The sequence below is a fragment of the Musca autumnalis genome, unplaced genomic scaffold (genome assembly GCF_047663935.1).
Source record: "Musca autumnalis isolate F117 unplaced genomic scaffold, ASM4766393v1 scaffold_1, whole genome shotgun sequence".
NCBI lineage: Eukaryota > Metazoa > Arthropoda > Insecta > Diptera > Muscidae > Musca > Musca autumnalis.
This window is the reverse complement of record NW_027411644.1, coordinates 66,528,301-66,541,045: the sequence shown is the minus strand read 5'-3', so window position 1 is coordinate 66,541,045 and position 12,745 is coordinate 66,528,301. Positions and strand designations below refer to the sequence as shown.

The 12,745-nt window shown below is 34.2% G+C and overlaps 1 protein-coding gene across 3 annotated transcripts in view; it reads right to left on the bottom strand.

Annotated features, from left to right (window-relative positions):
- SNF4Agamma (SNF4/AMP-activated protein kinase gamma subunit) overlaps positions 1 to 12,745 on the bottom strand; it is a 501,567-nt gene that overhangs the window by 317,203 nt on the left and 171,619 nt on the right. The window lies entirely within an intron of this gene.

Here is a 12,745-nt window from a genome sequence, read left to right as displayed (position 1 = left end):
AACTACTTAAATATTAATTTTGACGCATCAACAACTGCTAAAACCCTCTGTGGTGACCACATTAGAGATCACAGTGTCAGAAAAGTATCATTTTAATCGAAAAATTATACACTTCCCACGTAGTGGTTTAGGGTATAAAAATATTCAGCAAATAATACAGTTTGCTAGAAATCACATCGCTTGGTCTAAGAAAAATTGCGTACCATTCCTTGGTCTGATGAAACCAAATATATTTTTTTGTTACGATAGATGAGTTTATCAGGGTTGAAGACCTAAAAATCAATAATATAACCCAAAATATACTCTGAAGGCGGCTAAATATGGCAGAGGTAACAGCATGGTGTGGGGCTCATTTTCTTACTATGCTGTGCGGTCTCTATACAGTATTCAAATGTTTTGGAAATCACCAGATTACATTGAAATTTTGACAAATATAATCCTTCAGTATACTGAAGGGGGTGTGCCTCTCAAATAAGTCTTCAGCAGGGTTAATGACCCAAAAATTACGGCAAAATAAAAAAAGGTGTTCCAGGATAATTAAGTTAAGTTGTTAGAATGGCCCATACAATCCCATGATGATTTGAACCCGATTGAAAAATGTTGTGGAATGAAGTTAAAAAATCTAGCAGGGGAAAGTGTCCATCAAATTATGGCGACCTTTGGCAACTTATACAGGTTGCCTAGGACGCGATACCAGTATAGAAGTGCCAAAATTTGGTCGACTCGATGCCCAGACGATGCGCTTCCGTTTTAGAAAACAAAGGATCGTCTACAAAGTATTAATGATACTGAAACACTTTATCTACCATTATTTAGTAAAAACCTGCATTAATTTCTTTCAAGTTTGGTCCTTATTAAAAGATGTCATGAAGTGTCCTTATTATTTTTCACTCACCAAACTACGACAATTCGCACAAAATATAAAGGATAAATAAAATATAGTTACAAGCAATCAAAATATTTTTATAATACTTTTCTTAACATTTTAAGAAAACAATAAATTTTATAAACTAGTGTAATTTTCACTTTTTTAGTCAGTTTTCAATGTAATCTTGGTTATGGATTGAAGTGTCCTTATTATTTTTCACACCACTGTATGTTAAAAATTAAAAAAAAAAAATTATAGAATAAATTAAATAATAAAAAAATAATATTGATAGAAAACCCTAAATTGTATTCACAAGGTAGAAGACCTTCCAAAACGGGATCTTCGGATGATAGAAGACCAGTTAATGGGGATTTCAGTTCATGAACTGTATCCTAGAGGGTTCTTATATTGGTAGAATGTCTCCTAAAGTTGTCGCAATTAATAGAAAACCTCCTAAGTAGTCTTCTGTTGGAAAAGCTCCATCAAAAGAGATATTCCATGGACCTCAAAAGGGGTCTTCTGAAGATCCAAAAGAGGATCTTCCATGGATCGAAGACTCGCCAAAGTTTATTCTATTGAAAGAACTCCTATAGTTATCTTCTAAAGACTGACTAAAGGGATTTTCTATTGCTGGAAGACCATTAAAGCGATTTTTTGTTAAGGACTTACCCAATGGAAGATTAACCCAGGGGGAACTACCCTTGATGAAAGTCCTTCTAAGGAAATCTCCAGGGTCTTTCTTAGATAGAAGACCTTTAATCTATAGAAGAATACCTTCGAAATGGGTATTTTATTTAGCGAATACATCTTAAAGGGTTCTTCGATAATAGAAGACTCCGTACACGGATCTTGTACCTCGTGATAAAAAATGTCGTAAAGGGGTCCCATACCTTCTAAAGCCGTCTTCTATTGATAGAAGGAGTCTATGAATACAATGATTTCTTTTGTCAATAGAAGACACCATATAGGAGTCTTCTGAGATTAGTGGACCTTCTTTATACAGAGAACACCTTCAAAAGGTTTCCTATATAAATGAAGACTTCTAACAGATAAAATATGTTGAAGATGTTTTGGGTCACAATGTCAGGACGCATGGACTTGCCCACAAAAAACATAAAATCCCTTAAACAGGACCACAAAAATTAGCATCGGTATAATTATCCAAAGGTTCTTCGAACATATCCTAAACTGCGCTTAAATAAAAATGTTGAACTCTTTTGGAGAGGTACCCTAAGAAGAAGACTGATTTCTGAAGTAAAACTACATTTGGACAAAATATTAAGAGATCTAAGGCTTGGACGCTTGCTCCGTTCAGCAGATATAGCGCGTACTATTTTAGTGGGAGTGGGGGGAGGTACCGGAAGGTGCTCACCGACAGATCCAATCTTCAAACTTAAAATTAGTTTGGACTAAATATTACGAAGCGCAAATTTTGGACGAAATCGGCAGATCCGTTCGTGAGTTATCGTACGCATAATGCCAGAAAGCTCTAAAAATTCCTACATATTTCTGGCTATTTTCTCAGGAAGTATAGACTTGCCCCTAATAAAACTTGTACCTTCGTAATGGGGGCAGCGAATACAAGTTGCCCCAACAAAAATCAAAGCGATTCGAGAGCAGGCCCTAAACTGAACTTTTCCGAAATTTTGTGTTGGAGGTCCCCGAAAGAGTGGACCGTTAGAGTCCATATTGGAACCTCATCTATGCCTGGTAGAAAATTCACGATATGCAAAGTATGGACCAAATCGGTTGATCCCTTCAAGAGTTATCGTGCGCACAAATTTTCTGAACATTTTCGAACTTTTGTGGGGGAGGTACCTGAACGAGTGGGCCAATATGGCCCATCTTCGAACTTTAACTAAGTTTGGAAAAAAATATTACCAAAAGTTCCCATACAAAAGTTCACCGGAGATGACTTTCCCAATACAAAAGTTCACCGGAGATGATTTTTCCCATACAAAAGTTCACCGGAGATGACTTTTCCCATACAAAAGTTCACCGGAGATGACTTTTCCCATACAAAAGTTCACGAACGGACATTCCTTATCGACTCCAAATTGTCTTTTCGTCCAAACATACTTGGGGTATAAAACCGTTATTTCCATGAGGCACATTTTGCCCGTATGAAAGTGTATATACCCTCGTTAAGATAAATGCTGAGGGTATAAAAACACTTCTAAAGGGGTCTTCCATTGATAGAATAAATTTAAAGAGGTCGTCTATTGATAGCAGATCTTCTAATTATAGAAGACTTTCTACAGAGGTCTTCTATTGATAGACGACCTTTCAAAGAGGATCTTCCAAAGGCACTTTCCACTGATAGAATACCTCCCAACGGAATATACTCATGATAGAAAACCCTCTAAGGCGGTCTTCTAATTACACAAGCCTTCTCAAATGGTCTACTAATAATAGAGGCCTTACCAAAGGGTATTCTATTGATAAAAGACCTCCGAAGGGGTTTTTCTAATGATAGAAGACTTCCGAAAGGCGTCTTCTAATGATGAAAGACCTTCGAGAGAGGTCTGCTAATGATAGATGAACTGAGAAAGGAGTCTTCTAATGATAGAAGACCTTCGAGAGGGGTCATCTTCTAATGATATAAGACCTCCTAAAGGGGTTTGCTATTATTAGGTAATGATAGAAGCCTTCCCAAAACATCCTTTGTTCAAAGAAAACTTGCGAAATGGGTCTTATAATGATAGAAGACTTCCGAAAGGCATCTTCTAATGATAAAAGCCCTCCGAGAGACGTCTTCATTGAAAGGCGTCTTCTAATGATGAAAGACCTTCGAGAGAGGTCTGCTAATGATAGATGAACTGAGAAAAGGGTCTTCTAATGACAGAAGACTTTCGAGAGGGGTCATCTTCTAATGATATAAGACCTCCTAAAGGGGTCTTCCATTAATAAGTAATGATAGAAGCCTTCCCTAAGGGTCTTCTATTCAAAGAAGACCCGAAATGGGTCTTATAATGATAGAAGACTTCCGAAAGGCGTCTTCTAATGATAAAATACCTCAGAGAGAGGTCCACTAATGATAGAAGACCTCAGAAAGGCGTCTTCTAGAAGTCTTCCGAAAGGGATTATCTATTGATAGAAGACTTCCTAAAGGGGTCTTTTATCGATATAAGACCTTCTAATAAGGTGTTATTTTGATAGAAGATTTCCTAAAGAAATCCTCTAATGGGAGAAGCCTTCCCAAAAGGCCTTCTGTTCATAGAAGACCTCCGTAAGGGGTCTTATAATGATAGAAGTCTTCCGAAAGGAGTCTTCTAATGATAAAAGACCGCCGAGAAAGGTCTTCTTTGAAAGGTGTCTTCTAATGATAAAAGACCGTCAAGAGAGGTCTTCTAATGGTAGAAGACCTCAGAAGGGGGTATTTTAATGATAGAAGTCTTCCGATAGGGGTCTTCTAATAATAGAAGACCTCTGAAAGGGGTCATCTAATAATATAAGACCTTTTAATAAGGCATTCTTTTGATATATATATAAAACATATAAAACATTCTATACTTCGTAGACCTCCTAAATGCCCTCTTTAAATAGAAGACCTCCCAAATGCATTCAATACCTAGAATACTTTATAAGGAACTTTCTTAGATGGACGACCACCTAAAAGTCTTTTATGTATAGAAGACCTCCAAAGGCCTTCTATAGATGGAACACCTCATAGAGGATTTGTATAGCTAGAAGACGTTCTATAATTGGAAGACCACTTAAATACCTTATATAGACAAAATACTTCTTAAAGGTATTCTCTATCTAGAAGATCTTCTATACATCGAAGGCCTTCTATCGCTGGAATACCCTCTAAAGGCATTTTACTAATAGAATACCTCTTAAAAGCCTTATTTGGATAGTAGACCACCTAGAGGCCTTCTATAGTTAGAATACTTCCTATAGTCCTTCTATAGCTAGAAGACGTCCTAAAGGCCTTCTATCGCGGGAAGACCTCTTTAAAGCCTTCTATAGCAAATAGTCCTCCAAAAGGTATTCTATAGCTAGAAGGCCTTCTATTGCTAGAAGACCTTCTAAAGGTGTTCTATAGCTACAAGACCTCCTAAAGACCCTTCGTAGCTCAACGACGTACTAAATCTGTAGGATCTCCTATAACTAGAAGACATCCTGAAGGCCTTCTACATATAGAAGACCTACTAAATGTCTTCTGTAGATGAGGATATTGTGAATGGTTTTCGCACCAATCGCTATCTAATTCATCGAAAAACCAGGATAACTCGTGTTTCGCACGTATTACTTGCCTTGCAGGTGAATAAAATCAGTGAAAAAGGTATCCGTAACCCTTTGGAGTCCTTCGTGTTCCACTTACTCAGAACCTTAGAGATGTCCATAACCTTAGTGGTATCCGGAATGGACCGGTTTTCCCTTGGCTCTCATCCCTTCCGAACCTTAGTGGAGTCCGTAACCCTCTGGTTTCCTACGCACCACATTCTTCCCAGAGCCTTAATGGTGTCCGCAAAGTCCTTTCTAAAACCCAAGTAGGTTCCGTAACTTTTAGTTGTTGTCACGGGTTGTCACAGTGCCTTGTTTATAGAGCTGGCAAAGAATCGATGACACTATCGATAGTATCGATTATTTTTTTAAAAACTCAATATCGATAGATAGTTTTGTCTATCGATATTATCGGATTAAAAATCCCTAACCAAAAATCTATTGAAATGAATAGAAATTACGGCTTTTCGGTTTTTTGAATGTGAGAAATTAAATACGTAGTCAGACGAAGAAATTTTTCGGAAAAGTAAATTGTATTTTTGCATTTTTTTATTAAATAAAAGCAATTGTTTTTCTTCATTTATATTTTTTTGAATTACTTGGGCCAAATGTCAACAAAATCAAATCAAAACAAAATTAATGGTGATGACAAATTAACGATAATATCGATAGCTATGGATTTTTGTAAAGAAATATCTGAAATATCTAATGTTGGGAATATCGATAGTTTGTCAGCTCTGCTCATTTAACCCTAATTAGTGTCCGTAACTCTTAGATGACCAACTCTTAGATGACCCTTGCTTAACCCGACAGACTTCAGGACAGTCACGTTAACACTGAGTAGTCATCGTAACTCTTAGGTTGTTCTTGTTTAATCTTCAGGAGACCATAAGATTGACACGTTAACCCCAAGTAGTGTCCATAACTCTAAGCTTGCCTCAGGTCCGTCACGTTATAGCGAAGTAGTATCCGTAACTCTTAAGTTCCCCTTTATTAAGACTTGCTGATCACAGGATTATCTTGTTATACCCTACACCACACTGTGGTAAGGGGTATTATGTTATTTTTTGTCCGATTCAGCTGACAATTGGGGACTACAACTTTTTTATCCATAGGAAGAACGCTATTGCTTTTGGTGAAAATCGGTTCAGATTTGGATATAGCTCCCATATATATATTTTTGCCCGATATCACGTATTTGCTGCACGAAATACGCTATATACGTCCAATTTTGATGAAATTTTGAATGCGTGACTGTGTGTGAATTCGGTTTACAAATAAGTGTGTTAAATTATATCGAAATCGGTTCAGATTTAGATATAGCTCCCATATATATTTTCGGCCGATTTCAAGTATTTTCTGTTCCACACACGCTATATATGTCCGATTTCGATGAAATTTGGAAAGTGTGACTGAATTCGGTGTAGAAATAATTGTGCCAAATTATATCAAAATCGGTTAATATCTGGATATAGCTCCGATTTATATTTTACATATTCACAGTGGTGTAGGGTATCATATAGTCGGCCCGCCCGACTTTGATCCTTTCCTTACTGGTTTAAACTCAAGTAGTACCTCTTAGGTTAAATTTATTTAAACCTCAGGCAACCACAAGGCCGTCTCGTTCAACCCTAGTTAGTGTCGGTAACCTAAGGGCAACCTAAGCCTTTATTTAAACCTCCGGTGACCATAGGACTGTCTAGCCTCCTTTGCTTATCCAACGAGTGACAACAAGCCCTTCGCGCTTAGCACACTGAGGCGTCCCTAGGCCCTCACTTTACCTTCCAGTGACCCGATTTCAGCGATTACTAGGCCATAACTCCGTGGAAACGTCCTCACCGATGAGACAGTAATAGAGTACTTATGTTGGTCTCCTTCAAGGTCATATCTTTGAGGAAGAACTTAAACAGATCTCTACCAAAACCTATGGAAGGAATCATCTCACGTAGGAGTTCGCATCCAAGTCTCCTTTGGAAACTCGGGTTACAAGAATACTAAGCCAGTCCATTGAAAAGTTGTTAAACTTTCTTTTGTTTTTGTAACAATTACAAAGTAAACAAATACAATTGTTGTACAACAAACAACGAGTAAAGTTGTTAAAAAGTTTCTGAATAGGGTGGCAGGTATCATAAGAAACAACAGACGGGAGGAATAACTCCTAAAGGCCTTACATATCTAAAAGACCCCCTAAAGGCCTTCTATAGCTAGAAGTCTCCCTAAGGGCCTTCTATAGGAAGACCTATTAAATGCATTCTATAGCTAGAAGATCTCCTAAAGGCCTTCTGAAGATAGAATACCTCCTAAAGGCTTCTATAGCTAGAAGACCTCCCAAATGCGTCTAATGCTAGAATACATCCCTTGATTAGGTAGAAGATATCCATTCTATGGATACAAGACCTCCATAAAGTTTCCTATTAATAGATGACAAATCTCAAGGCCTTTTGTGGATAGAATAAGACCTCCTAATGGCCTTCTACCGATGATGATCTCACACAATAACTCATCCAATTTTGAACGCTTGAAGGAGTGTCTGGGGGAAACTTTCAGTTTATTTTTTTTTCTTCACTAGAAAATATGACGAACTAAAATTTGTCATAATTGGTGTTAAAATTACAGCAGAATATTAATGAGGCATTTTCAAGTGTCGGAATATGTCAAAGCGAAGTTGCATTACTCATTGTGAATTTTAACAGAATTTCTTTACTTTTTTAAATATACATACTTATGAATGTATGTATGTAACTACCCAGCAAACCAATCGTACCGACATCGTAACGAAATCTGAACAATATTCGGACGCTACGTCCGATGTCGGCTCTGAAATCGTAACGATATATTAACGAAAGTTTTATGAAGTGGTTGACATAATTTCAGAACGAAATGTCGGAGCGACATCCGATCTATTTCGGTCCGATTTCGTAACGAAATCTGAAGAAAATTCTTGGGAAATTCGGAAAGGAAATTGCTTTCGGACATTCGCTCCGAAATTGGAACGAAATCGGTACAAAAGATCTCCAAAAGGGGTATTCTAATGATAGAAGTCTTCCGAGAAAGGTCTTCTTATGATAGAAGACCGTCGGATCGTCGGAAATCGTAACAATATCTTAACGAAAGTTGTATAAAGTGGTTGACATAATTTCAGAACGAAATGTCGGAGCGACATCGGATCTATTTCGGCCCGATTTCGTAACGAAATCTGAGGAAAATCCTTGGGAAATTCGGAAATTAAATTTCTTTCCGACATTCGCTACGAAATCAGTACAAAATCTGAACTATTTCCTCTCTGAAACATCGTTAAGAAATCGGAACGAAATCTGAACGATGTTGCTTTCGAAATTGTTCGACACGTCTGGAAATCCAAAATTTGGTTTGCTGGGTAGAGAATAGACAAATAGGTCCCCTATGACTTATATGTCTATGACTTATCTTCCTTTCGGAACGCTGTTTTTTCAGTGATATTTGTTTTAAATAAACAAAATAATTTTAATAATTAATTGTTATTTTAAATGATTTCCATAATTTGTTGTTTTTCGTTGTTATTGTTGTTATAAGAAACAATTAAAAAATATAATCGATAAAGAAATTATTAAAACACGCACGGTGCTCTTGAAACAATTTTAAATGGAAGGTGCTTACACCTTGGAAGTTTTTGCGGATTCTGAAACTGCAATGTTCATAGATGACAAAAATCAAAAAACAAAAAAAATCGCCGGAGCGCTTTTTAAATAAATCGCGATTTAAGTTGACATTTTTAGGGGTTGTTTAGATTTTCACGATTTTGCTTAGAAACCGCAAGTCCTATCAAAATGGATCTAAGGAAAATGTTGTAGCTATGAAAACGCTCTACAAGATCGGTTTTCATTGTATTTTCGTAGTTTTTACCATATTTGAGATATAGGAGTTCAAATTGGGACAAAGCACTGACTGTATCGCCCCCTTATAAAACAATGTCATGAAGGGTGCGCCTTAACTAACTTTAGATGAAAACCGCTTACACAGGGGAAGTTTTTGTGAATTCTGAAACAGCAATGTTCATAGAGTGAAAAATCGAAAAACAAGAAAAAATCGCTGTAGGGATTTTTAAATAAATCGCGGTCAAAATTCACATTTTTAGGTGTATTTTAGGTTTTCACGATTTTGGTTGGAAACCGCAAGTCCAATCGAAATGGAGCTAAAGAAAATGTTGTAGCTGTGAAAATTCTCTACAGAATTGACGTTTGTAATTTGTTCCCAGCCTGTACCATTTTTGAGATAAAGAAGCTCAGTTTACATTTTTAGGTTTTTTTGTTAGGGTTTCGCGATTTTGCTTGAATACGGTAAGTTTTATTGATACGGGACCTGAGAAAATCTTAAAGCTGTGAAAATTCTCTACAAGACTGGCTTAAGTAACTTATCCTAAGTTGTACCATTTTTTAAATATAAGTTTAAGTTGGGAATATCTCAAAAACGGTAAAACCGACGAGAATACCATAAAGGTCAATCATCTAGAGAATTTTCGTAGCTACAATATTTTCTTAAGTCCCATTTGGAAAGGACTTGCGGTTTTTAAGCAAAATCGTGAAAACGTAAACAACCCTAAAAATTTCAACTTAAATCGCGATTTATTTAAAAAGCGCTCCGGCGATTTTTTTTGTTTTTCGATTTTTCTCATCTATGAACCTTGTAGTTTCAGAATCCGCAAAAACTTCCCAGGTGTAAGCACCTTCCATTTAAAATTGTTTCAAGAGCACCGTGCATGACAAGCGAATGTGAACCATTTAAAATTGCATGGTTTTTTTGTTCTGTTTTTGTTTTATTTTTTTGTGATTTAATGGAAAAATCCATGTCAGGGGGTGGCGGCTTTTGCCAATGCCAGCCTATTGCCATCGATCGATCGATGGATGGCATAAGACCTCAGCTGTAATTATAAGTAATTAATCGTCAATTGAGCTGAACGAAACTGTATTGGAAAGGGAAATTAAACCAAAACCCCAATGGGTAAGAGCGTGGTGATGGGGTATTATCATTGATTGTATGTTATATAAGAAGAATGATACAAAACCATACGCAAAATAAAAAATATCCGCAAAAAGATTTTTCATGTGTAGAAATCTTCCATGTACTCGAATACTTTTAATGATATTCCTCTAAAAACTTTCAATATGAGGTCTTCCATAAATGGAAAGCTTCCATGCATCCACGGACAAATTTTCTACTATCGCTTTTCTACAATCGATGACTCCTTTTCTTATTTTCCCAGACAATTTCTTTAAGCTTCACGGCCCCACCCCAATAAGTAGCTTAAAATGCTACCCAGTCATATCTTACCCGTAGTGCAGTTCAAGTGGCACGTGTACTGGTATTTATTTTTTTTAATAAATAAATAAAAAAACTAAAAACAACTAAAAAATTAGTAATCAAAACAAAACACAAGTGAAAACAACAACAAATTGTTGTTGTTAATATATGGTTTAATTAATACAAATAACCGCAAAGAAGCAACAACAACAAAAATAAAACAAAAAAAACGTTGTAAGCAGTGGAAGAGATGACATTTTTTATAATTACTTGTCGGACTTTTGCCACTTTTTGTAGCTGCAGTTGGCTGGCTGGCTGCATGCCGTGTGAGCAGAGAACTAATTAATTTTGTTCAAAAGATAATATTTCATACTTGGAAGAAATTCAAAAAAGCCAAACAGAAATGACAAACAAACAGACACCCCACCAATAGAGGAGAATCACTGTTTATTTTCATGTTTAAAAAAGGGCATACTAGGGTTATGACTTTTTGAAACTTTTTTCAAAAACAATTTCCTGTAGGGAGAATGAATGATATTTTTCCTATTAATGCCAAAAATAACATTCATTCCATTAAATTATTAAAAAAGGTCACGCACAAACTACTTTGAATTTTTTTTTTTGAAAAAAATACTATGAAATGAGAAAAATGTTTCCTATTGCACGAATGAATGGCCTTTTGCCTATTAATAAATAAAATAACTTTTATTCCATATAAATATTGAAAAAGCTCACGCACAAACCACTTCCAATAGATATGATATATGGAATAATGTTATATATGATATCAAATGATATATATGTAATGATATGGCGATAAAATTGGTGAGAAACAAAAGCTTATGTCATTTTGGTTATGTCACGTGACTTTAAAGCTTGCTTTAAGTTATATATGTGGTCTAAAAAAATTTCAAAAAAGTTTTTGTGCGAGCCTTTTTTATCGAATCACCTTATAAATAAAATTTTATGTAATCTTATGTTGAAACTCCTCACGCAATGATACAGGGATATGAGGTTATAAAAATGTCATAACCCTAGTGCACACACATGTACACAACTTATCTTGGCCACTTTGGAGAGATGACTGCAGATAAAAAGCCAAGTAGCAAACAATTATAGACAGAAGGCGTGGAACATTTAGCAAGTCATACACAAGAAAATTATTGTTTAGTTGTGATTTTCAAACTTTAGAAATTTTCAAATTAAAAAAAAATGATAATTCATAATTTATAATAAATAATAAACGATTAATAATAAGTAATTAATATTTAAAATAAATAATTTAATTAAAATAAAATTAACAAAAAATATAAGATATAATAAAAGTTTTTACATTCTTATATTGTTTATTATTTTAAAAATTATAAACATATGCAATGAATTAAAAATAAAATTAACAGTATATAGTAAAAATTATAATAATAAATAATAGTTAAGATTTAAAACAAACTATTAGTTAAAAAGTGATTAATAATAAATGAATTAAAATAAGTAATAAAAAAGATGAAAAAATAAAAGATTAATAACAAGTAATTTATAACTAAAATACATAAATAATTATTTAAATCAATCAAATAATTAAAAATAAATTTAAAAAACTTATTTTTTATATTTATTATTCTAATTAAAATTAAAAAAAATATCATCCTTTTTTACCACCAAATTTCAATTGTGAATGTAAAAGCATTTTTAATTATGTATTTATTTTAATTAATTATTTCGTTATTTTTTAATTATTTTTTAATTTATAATTAATTAAAAATATATAGTTAAAATAAATAAAGAAATATTTATTATGTAACAATAAATCAATTAAAATTAAATTTAAAAGAGAATTAAATAATAATAGTTAATTTTCTCAGTTCAATATACTTTAATTAATTTATTTTAATTATTTATATTAATTAATTATTACTTAAAAATGAATTAATTACATTTAATAAATAAAAATAATTAATTCATAATTTATAATAAAAAATTAAAAGATTAACAATAAATAATTAATAACTAAAATAAATAAATAGTTAGTTAAATCAATCAAATAATTAAAAATAAGTTTATTATTTACACTTATTATTTTAACTAAAAAATATCATCATTCCGTAAATGCCACCAAAGTAGGAGTTAGTCCCATCATTGTAGTTTTTTTGGACCACACCAAATTGTGCATGTGAGAGCCCATATGACACCTATATTTTCACTGGACCATAGCCGTAGACCTCTAATTTATTTTCAGTCACAATATAAGCAACCAACGGCTTACCCAAACTACTGGAACGTCAACATCTTCTGTATGAATTCACAACGAAAAACCATCAATATGATATTTACAGTATCCAATCGCAACGACAATCTGTATGAAAATTGGGA